This window comes from Eurosta solidaginis, chromosome 4, assembly GCF_040869045.1.
Source record: "Eurosta solidaginis isolate ZX-2024a chromosome 4, ASM4086904v1, whole genome shotgun sequence".
Lineage (NCBI taxonomy): Eukaryota > Metazoa > Arthropoda > Insecta > Diptera > Tephritidae > Eurosta > Eurosta solidaginis.
Genome location: NC_090322.1, coordinates 83,692,001 through 83,702,455, shown reverse-complemented (window position 1 = coordinate 83,702,455; position 10,455 = coordinate 83,692,001).

The following is a 10,455-nucleotide window of genomic DNA, read 5'->3' as shown; positions in this document are numbered from 1 at the left end:
TTGGTTAGCTTGATTTTAGCAATGTGGCCGGTCGGTCAGTTTCAGTTTAGCAATGTTCCCTGCTACGTGCGTTATTTTATGGGCGCCTATTACTCAAGCAAAAGTGCTCGGTTAGTTTGGTTTCAGCAACATCCCCGATTGGTTAGTTTCAGTTTAGCAATGCCTACGTGCTTCATTTTATGGGCGCCTATTGCTCAAGAAAAATGTCTCTGTTAGTTTGGTTTCAGCAATGGTACCTGTTGGTTAGTTTGGCTTTTGCAATGAGCCCGGTCGGTCGGTTTCAGTGCAGCAATGTTCCCAGCTACATGCGTTATTTTATGGGCGCCTATTACTCAAGCAAAAGGACTCGGTTAGTTTAGTTTCTGCAATGATCCAGGTTGGTCAGTTTGGCTTTAGCAATGAGCCAGGTCGGTCAGTTTCAGTGTAGCAATGTTACCAGCTACGCGCTTTATTTTATGGGCGCCTATTACTCAAGCAAAAGGGCTCGGTTAGTTTAGTTTCTGCAATGAACCAGGTTGGTTAGTTTGGCTTTAGAAATGAGCCAGGTCGGTCGGTTTCAGTGTAGCAATGTTCCCAGCTACATGCGTTATTTTATGGGCGCCTATTACTCAAGCAAAAGGACTCGGTTAGTTTAGTTTCTGCAATGATCCAGGTTGGTCAGCTTGGCTTTCGCAATGAGCCCGGTCGGTCGGTTTCAGTGTAGCAATGTTTCCTACTACGTGCTTTATTATATCGGCACCTATTACTCAAGCCAAAGGTTGGTTAGTTTGTCTTTAGCAATGAGGCCGCTCGGTCAGTTTCAGTGTAGCAATGTTTCCTACTACGTGCTTTATTATATCGGCACCTTTTACTCAAGCCAAAGGGCTCCTCTAATTTCGTGATACCTGTTGGTTAGTTTGGCTTTAGCAATGTACCCAGCTACGTACTTTATTTTATGGGCGCCTATTCCTCAAGCAAAAGGGCTCGGTTAGTTTGGTTTTAGCAATGATACCTGTTGGTGAGTTTGCCTTTAGCAATGAGCCCGGTCGGTCAGTTTTAGTTTAGCGATGTTCCTAGCTACGTTCTTAATTTTATGGGCGCCTATTCCTCAAGCAAAAGGGCTCGGTTAGTTTGGTTTTAGAAATGATAACTGTTGGTGAGTTTGCCTTTAGCAATGACCCCGGTCGGTCAGTTTCAGTTTAGCAATGTTGCCTGCTACGTGCTTTATTTTATGGGCACCTATTACTCAACCGAAAGGGGTCGGTTAATTTGGTTTTAGCAGTGATACCTGTTGGTTAGTTTGGCTTTAACAATGAGCCCGGTCGGTGGGTGTCAGTGTAGCAATATTCCCAGCTACGTGCTTTATTTTATGGGGGCCTATTCCTCAAGCAAAAGGGCTCGGTTTGTTTGGTTTTAGCAATGATACCGGTTGGTTAGTTCGGCTTTCGCCATGAATTCGGTCGGTTGGTTTCAGTGTAGTAAGGTTCCCAGCTACGTGCTTTATTTTATGGGCCTATTCCTCAAGCAAAAGGGTTCGGTAAATTTGGTTTTAGAAATGATACCTGTTGGTGAGTTTGGCTTTAGCAATGAGCCCGGTCGGTCAGTTTCAGTTTAGCAATGTTCCCAGCTACGTGCTATATTTTATGGGCCCCTATTAATAAAGCAAAACGGATCGGTTAGTTTGGTTTCAGCAATGATCCCCTTGCTCTATTTATGGGCGCATATTGCTCAAGCAAAAGGGCTCGGTTAGTTTGGTTTCAGCACTGACACCTGTTGGATAGTTTAGCTTTAGCAATGAGCCCGTTCGGTCAGTTTAAGTTTAGCAGTGTTCCCAGCTACGTGCTTTATTTTATGGGCGCCTATTCCTCAAGCAAAAGGGCTCGGTTTGTTTGGTTTTAGCAATGGTACCTGTGGGTTAGTTTGGCTTTAGCAGCGAGCCCGGTCGGTCAGTTTCAGTTTAGCAATGTTCCCAGCTACTTGCTGTATTTTAAGGGCTCCTATTGCTCAAGCAAAAGGGCTCGGTTTGTTTGGTTTCAGCACTGAAACCTGTTGGTTAGTTTGGTTTTCACAATGAGCCCGGTCGTTCGGTTTCAGTTTAGCAATGTTCCCAGCTACGTGCTTTATTTTATGGACGCCTATTCCTCAAGCAAAAGGGCTCGGTTAGTTTGGTTTTAGCAATGATACCTGTTGGTGAGTTTGCCTTTGGCAATGAGCCCGGTCGGTCAGTTTCAGTTTAGCAATGTTCCCAGCTACGTACTTTATTTTATGGGCGCCTATTCCTCAAGCAAAAGGGCTCGGTTAGTTTGGTTTTAGCAATGATACCTCTTGGTGAGTTTGCCTTTAGCAATGAGCCCGGTCGGTCAGTTTAAGTTTAGCAGTGTTCCCATCTACGTATTTTATTTTATGGGCGGTCGATCAGTTTAAGTTTGGCAGTGTTCCCATCTACGTACTTTATTTTATGGGCGGTCGGTCGGTTTCAGTGTAGCAATGTTCCCAGCTACGTGTGTTCTTTTATGGGCGCCTATTACTCAAGCAAAAGTGCACGGTTAGTGTGGTTTCAGCAATGATCCCGGTTGGTTAGTTGCAGTTTAGCACTGCGCCGGGCTTCGTGCTTTATTTTATGGGCGCCTACTACTCAAGCAAAAGGGCTCGGTTAGTTTGTTTTCAGCAATGATCCCGGTCTGTTAGTTTGGCTTTAGCAATGAGCCTGTCGGTCAGTTTCAGTGTAGTAATGTTCCCAGCTACGTACTTTGTTTTATGGGGCCTATTGCCCCAGCAAAAGGGCTCGGTTAGTTTGGCTTTAGCAATAGTACCTGTTGGTTAGTTTGGCTTTAGCAATTAGCCCGGTCGTTCGGTTTCAGTTTAGCAATGTTCCCAGCTACTTGCTGTATTTTATGGGCGCCTATTACTCAAGCAAAAGGGCTCGGATAGTTTGGTTTCAGCACTGATACCTGTTGGTTAGTTTAGCTTTAGCAATAAGCCCGGTCGGTCAGTTTAAGTTTAGCAATGTTCCCAGCTATGTGCTTTATTTTATGGACGCTTATTCCTCAAGCATAGGGGGTCGGTTAGTTTGGTTTTAGCAATGATACCTGTTGTGAGTTTGCCTTCAGCAATGAGTCCGGTGGGTCACTTTTAGTGTAGCAATGTTCCCAGCGACATACTTTGTGTTATGGGGCCTATTGCCCAAGCAATAGGGCTCGGTTAGTTTGGTTTCAGCTATGATCCCGGTCGGCTAGTTTGGCTTTAGCAATGAGCCTGTCGGTCAGTTGCAGTGTAGTAATGTTCCCAGCTACGAACTTTGTTTTATGGAGCCTATTGCCCAAGCAAAAGGGCTCGGTTAGTTTGGCTTTAGCAATACCTGTTGGTTAGTTTGGCATTCACAATTAGCCCGGTCGTTCGGTTTCAGTCTAGCAATGTTCCCAGCTACATGCTTTATTTTATGGGCGCCTATTCCTCAAGCAAAAGGGCTCGGTTTGTTTGGCTTTAGCATTGATACCTGTGGGTTAGTTTGGCTTTAGCAGTGAGCCCGGTCGGTCAGTTTCAGTTTAGCAATGTTCCCAGCTACTTGCTGTATTTTATGGGCGCCTATTAGTCACAAAAAGGTCTCAGTTTGTATGGTTTTAGCAATGATCCAATGATTCAGTCAGTTTCAGTGTAGCAGTAGCCTATTCCTCAAGCAAAAGGGCTCGGTTAGTTTGGTTCTAGCAATGATACCTGTTGGTGGGTTTACCTTTGGCAATGAGCCTGGTCGGTCAGTTTCAGTTTAGCAATGTTCCCAGCTACGTACTTTATTTTATGGGCGCCTATTCCTCAAGCAAAAGGGCTCGGTTAGTTTGCCTTTAGCAATGAGCCCGGTCGGTCAGTTTCAGTTTAGCAATGTTCCCAGCTACGTACTTTATTTTATAGGCGCCTATTCCTCAAGAAAAATGCCTCGGTTAGTTTGGTTTTAGCAATGAGCTCGGTCCGTTAGTTTCAGTTTAGCAATTTTCCCAGCTACGTGCTTTATTTTATGGGCGCCTATTGCTCAAGCAAAAGGGCTTGGTTAGTTTGGTTTTAGCAATGATACCTGTTGGTGAGTTTGCCTTTAGCAATGAGCCCGGTCGGTCAGTTTCAGTTTAGCAATGTTCCCAGCTACGTACTTTATTTTATGGGCGCCTATTCCTCAAGCAAAAGGGCTCGGTTAGTTTGGCTTTAGCAATGAGCTCGGTCCGTTAGTTTCCGTTTAGCAATGTTCCCAGCTACGTGCTTATTACTCAAGCAAAAGGGCTTGGTTAGTTTGGTTTCAGCAATGATCCCGGTTGGTTAGATCGTCTTTAGCAATTAGGCCGGTCGGTAAATTTCAGTGTAGCAATGTTGCCTAATACGTGCTTTATTTTATGGGCACCTATTACTCAACCGAAAAGGGTCGGTTAATTTGGTTTTAGTAGTGATACCTGTTGGTTAGTTTGGCTTTCACAATGAGCCCGGTCGGTCGGTTTCAGTGTAGCAATGTTGCCAGCTACGTGCTTTATTTTATGGGGCCTATTCCTCAAGCAAAAGGGCTCGGTTTGTTTAGTTTCAGCAATGATACCTGTAGGTTAGTTTGACTTTAGCAATGAGCCCGGTCGGTCAGTTTCAGTTTAGCACTGTTCGCCGGTAATTGCTTTATTTTATGGGCGCATATTCCTCAAGCAAAGGGGATCGGTTAGTTTCGGTTGGTTAGTTCGGCTTTCGCCATGAACCCGGTCGGTCGGTTTCAGTGTAGTAAGGTTCCCAGCTACGTGCTTTATTTTGTAGGCCTATTCCTCAAGCAAAAGGATTTGGTTAATTTGGTTTTAGCAATGATACCTGTTGGTTAGTTTGGCATTCACAATGAGCCCGGTCGTTCGGTTTCAGTCTAGCAATGTTCCCAGCTACATGCTTTATTTTATGGGCGCCTATTCCTCAAGCAAAAGGGCTCGGTTTGTTTGGCTTTAGCATTGATACCTGTGGGTTAGTTTGGCTTTAGCAGTGAGCCCGGTCGGTCAGTTTCAGTTTAGCAATGTTCCTAGTTACTTGCTGTATTTTATGGGCGCCTATTAGTCACAAAAAGGGCTCAGTTTGTTTGGTTTTAGCAATGATCCCGTTCAGTCAGTTTCAGTGTAGCAATGTTCCCCGCTACGTGCTTTACTTTATGGGCGCCTGTTAGTCACCCAAAAGGGCTCGGTTAGTTTCGTTTTAGCAATGATCCCGGCCGTTCAGTTTCAGTTTGGCAATGTTCCCAGCTTCGTGTTTTATTTTATGGGCGCCTATTGCTTAAGAAAAATGGCTCGGTTAATTTTGTTTCAGCAATGGTACTGTTGGTTAGTTTGGCTTTCGCAATGAGCCCGGTCAGTCTGTTTCAGTGTAGCAATGTTCCCAGCTACGTGCTTTATTTTATGGGCGCCTATTACTCAAGCAAAAGGGCTCGGTTAATTTCGTTTTAGCAATGATCCCGTTCAGTCAGTTTCAGTGTAGCAATGTTCCCAGCTACGTGCTTTATTTTATGGGCGCTTGTTAGTCACGCAAAAGGGCTCGGTTAGTTTGGCTTTAGCAGTGATACCTGTTGGTTAGTTTGGCTTTCACAATGAGCCCGGTCGTTCGGTTTCAGTTTAGCAATGTTCCCAGCTACGTGCTTTATTTTATGGGCGCCTATTTCTCAAGCAAAAGGGCTCGGTTAGTTTGGTTTCAGCACTGATACCTGTTGGTAGTTTAGCTTTAGCAATAATCCCGGTCGGTCAGTTTAAGTTTATCAATGTTCCCAGCTATTTGCTTTATTTTATGCGCGCCTATTCCTCAAGCAAAGGGGGTCGGTTAGATCGGTTTGAGCATTAATCCCGGTTGGTTAGTTTGGTTTTAGCAATGAGCCTGGTCGGTCAATTTTAGTGTAGCAATGTTCCCAGCTACGTACTTTATTTCATGGGCGCCTATTCCTCAAGCAAAAGGGTTCGGTTAGTTTGGTTCTAGCAATGATACCTGTTGGTGGGTTTGCCTTTAGCAATGAGCCTGGCCGGTCAGTTTCAGTTTAGCAATGTTCCCAGCTACGTACTTTATTTTATGGGCGCCTATTCCTCAAGCAAAAGGGCTCGGTTAGTTTGGTTTTAGCAATGATACCTGTTCGTGAGTTTGCCTTTAGCAATGAGCCCGGTCGGTCAGTTTCAGTTTAGCAATGTTCCCAGCTACGTACTTTATTTTATAGGCGCCTATTCCTCAAGCAAAATGCCTCGGTTAGTTTGGTTTTAGCAATGAGCTCGGTCCGTTAGTTTCAGTTTAGCAATGTTCCCAGCTACGTGCTTTATTTTATGGGGGCCTATTCCTCAAGCAAAAGGGGTCGGTTTGTTTAGTTTCAGCAATGATACCTGTAGGTTAGTTTGGCTTTAGCAATGAGCCCGGTCGGTCAGTTTCAGTTTAGCAATGTTCGCCGGTAATTGCTTTATTTTATGGGCGCATATTCCTCAAGCAAAGGGGATCGGTTAGTTTCGGTTGGTTAGTTCGGCTTTCGCCATGAACCCGGTCGGTCGGTTTCAGTGTAGTAAGGTTCCCAGCTACGTGCTTTATTTTGTGGGCCTATTCCTCAAGCAAAAGGGTTTGGTTAATTCGGTTTTAGCAATGATACCTGTTGGTGAGTTTGGCTTTAGCAATGAGCCCGGTCGGTCAGTTTCAGTTTAGCAATGTTCGCCGGTAATTGCTTTATTTTATGGGCGCATATTCCTCAAGCAAAGGGGATCGGTTAGTTTCGGTTGGTTAGTTCGGCTTTCGCCATGAACCCGGTCGGTCGGTTTCAGTGTAGTACGGTTCCCAGCTACGTGCTTTATTTTATGGGCCCCTATTAATAAAGCAAAACGGATCGGTTAGTTTGGTTTCAGCAATGATCCCGGTTGGTTAGTTTCATTTTAGCAATGCTCCGGGCTACGTGCTTTGTTTTATGGGCGCCTATTAGTCAAGAAAAGAGCTCGGTTAGTTCGCTTTCAGCAATGAGCCCGGTCGGTCATTTTCAGTGTAGCAGTGTTCCCAGCTACGTGCTTTATTTTATAGGCGCCTATTAGTCACGCAAAAGCGCTCGGTTTGTTTGGTTTTAGCAATGATTCCGGTCAGTCAGTTTCAGTGTAGCAATGTTCCCAGCTACGTGCTTTATTTTATGGGCGCCTGTTAGTCACGCAAGAGGGCTCGGTTAGTTTCGTTTTAGCAATGATCCCGGTCGTTCAGAGTCAGTTTGGCAATGTTTCCAGCTACGTGCTTTATTTTATGGGCGCCTATTGCTTAAGAAAAATGGCTCGGTTAGTTTGGTTTCAGCAATGGTACCTGTTGGTTAGTTTGGCTTTCGTAATGAGCCCGGTCAGTCTGTTTCAGTGGAGCAATGTTCCCAGCTACGTGCTTTATTTTATGGGCGCCTATTACTCAAGCAAAGTGCTCGGTTCGTTTGGTTTCAGCAATGATCCCGGTTGGTTAGTTTCAGTTCAGCAATGCTCCGGGCTACGTGCTTTATTTTATGGGCGCCTATTGCTTAAGAGAAATGGCTCGGTTAGTTTGGTTTCAGCATGATACCTGTTGGTTACTTTGGCTTTCACAATGAGCCCGGTCGGTCGGTTTCAGTGTAGCAATGTTGCCAGCTACGTGCTTCATTTTATGGGGGCCTATTCCTCAAGCAAAATGGGTTGGTTTGTTTAGTTTCAGCAATGATACCTGTAGGTTAGTTTGGCTTTAGCAATGAGCCCGGTCGGTCAGTTTCAGTTTAGCAATGTTCGCCGGTAATTGCTTTATTTTATGGGCGCATATTCCTCAAGCAAAGGGGATCGGTTAGTTTCGGTTGGTTAGTTCGGCTTTCGCCATGAACCCGGTCGGTCGGTTTCAGTGTAGTAAGGTTCCCAGCTACGTGCTTTATTTTGTGGGCCTATTCCTCAAGCAAAAGGGTTTGGTTAATTCGGTTTTAGCAATGATACCTGTTGGTGAGTTTGGCTTTAGCAATGAGCCCGGTCGGTCAGTTTCAGTTTAGCAATGTTCCCAGCTACGTGCTTTATTTTATGGACGCCTATTCCTCAAGCAAAAGAGCTCGGTTAGTTTGGTTTTAGCAATGATACCTGTTGGTGTGTTTGGCTTTAGCAATGAGCCCGGGCGGTTAGTTTCAGTTTAGCAATGTTCCCAACTACGTGCTTTTTTTATGGTCCCCTATTAATAAAGCAAAACGGATCGGTTAGTTTGGTTTCAGAAATGATCCCGGTTGGTTAGTTTCATTTTAGAAATGCTCCGGGCTACGTGCTTTGTTTTATGGGCGCCTATTAGTCAAGAAAAGAGCTCGGTTAGTTCGCTTTCAGCAATGAGCCCGGTCGGTCATTTTCAGTGTAGCAATGTTCCCAGCTACGTGCTTTATTTTATAGGCGCCTATTAGTCACGCAAAAGCGCTCGGTTTGTTTGGTTTTAGCAATGATCCCGGTCAGTCAGTTTCAGTGTAGCAATGTTCCCAGCTACGTGCTTTATTTTATGGGCGCCTGTTAGTCACGCAAAAGAGCTCGGTTAGGTTGGTTTCAGCAATGATCCCGGTTGGTTAGTTTCAGTTTAGCAATGCTCCGGGCTACGTGCTTTATTTTATGGGCGCCTATTGCTTAAGAGAAATGGCTCGGTTAGTTTGGTTTCAGCATGATACCTGTTGGTTAGTTTGGCTTTCACAATGAGCCCGGTCGTTCGGTTTCAGTTTAGCAATTTTCCCAGCTACTTGCTGTATTTTATGGGCGCCTATTACTCAAGCTAAAGGGCTCGGTTAGTTTGGTTTCAGCACTGATACCTGTTGGTAAGTTTAGCTTTAGCAATAATCCCGGTCGGCCAGTTTAAGTTTATCAATGTTCCCAGCTATTTGCTTTATTTTATGGGCGCCTATTCCTCAAGCAAAGGGGGTCGGTTAGTTTGGTTTCAGCAATGATCCCGGTTGGTTAGTTTGGCTTTAGCAATGAGCCCGGTCGGTCACTTTTAGTGTAGCAATGTACCCAGCTACGTACTTTATTTTATGGGCTCCGATTCCTCAAGCAAAAGGGCTCGGTTTGTTTGGTTTTAGCAATGATACCTGTGGGTTAGTTTGGCTTTAGCAGTGAGCTCGGTCGGTCAGTTTCAGTTTAGCAATTTTCCCAGCTACTTGCTGTATTTTATGGGCGCCTATTACTCAAGCTAAAGGGCTCGGTTAGTTTGGTTTCAGCACTGATACCTGTTGGTAAGTTTAGCTTTAGCAATAAGCCCGGTCGGCCAGTTTAAGTTTATCAATGTTCCCAGCTATTTGCTTTATTTTATGGGCGCCTATTCCTCAAGCAAAGGGGGTCGGTTAGTTTGGTTTCAGCAATGATCCCGGTTGGTTAGTTTGGCTTTAGCAATGAGCCCGGTCGGTCACTTTTAGTGTAGCAATGTACCCAGCTACGTGCTTTATTTTATGGGCGCCTATTCCTCAAGCAAAAGGGCTCGGTTTGTTTAGATTTAGCAATGATACCTGTGGTTAGTTTGGCTTTAGCAGTGAGCCTGGTCGGTCAGTTTCAGTTTAGCAATTTTCCCAGCTACTTGCTGTATTTTATGGGCGCCTATTACTCAAGCTAAAGGGCTCGGTTAGTTTGGTTTCAGCACTGATACCTGTTGGTAAGTTTAGCTTTAGCAATAAGCCCGGTCGGCCAGTTTAAGTTTATCAATGTTCCCAGCTATTTGCTTTATTTTATGGGCGCCTATTCCTCAAGCAAAGGGGGTCGGTTAGTTTGGTTTCAGCAATGATCCCGGTTGGTTAGTTTGGCTTTAGCAATGAGCCCGGTCGGTCACTTTTAGTGTAGCAATCTACCCAGCTACGTACTTTATTTTATGGGCTCCGATTCCTCAAACAAAAGGGCTCGGTTAGTTTGGTTTTAGCAATGATACCTGTTGGTGAGTTTGCCTTTAGCAATGAGCCCGGTCGGTCAGTTTCAGTTTAGCAATGTTCCCAGTTACGTGCTTTATTTTATGGGCCCCTATTAATAAAGATAGACGGATCGGTTAGTTTGGTTTCTACAATGATCCCGGATGGTTAGTTTCAGTTTAGCAATGAGCCCGGTCGGTCAGTTTCAGTGTAGCAATGTTCCCAGCTACGTGCTTTATTTTATGGGCGCCTATTAGTCACACAAAAGGGCTCGGTTTGTTTGGTTTTAGCAATGCTCCCGGTTAGTCAGTTTCAGTGTAGCAATATTCCCAGCTACGTGCTTTAATTTATGGGCGCCTGTTAGTCACGCAAAAGCGCTCGGTTAGTTTCGTTATAGCAATGATCCCGGTCGTTCAGTTTCAGTTTAGCAATGTTGACAGCTACGTGCTTTATTTTAATGGCGCCTAATACTCAAGCAAAAGGGCTTGGTTAGTTTGGTTTCAGCAATGATCCCGGTTGGTTAGATCGTCTTTAGCAATGAGGCCGGTCGGTCAATTTCAGTGTAGCAATGTTCCCAGCTACGTGCTTTATTTTATGGGCGCCTATTCCTCAAGCAAAAG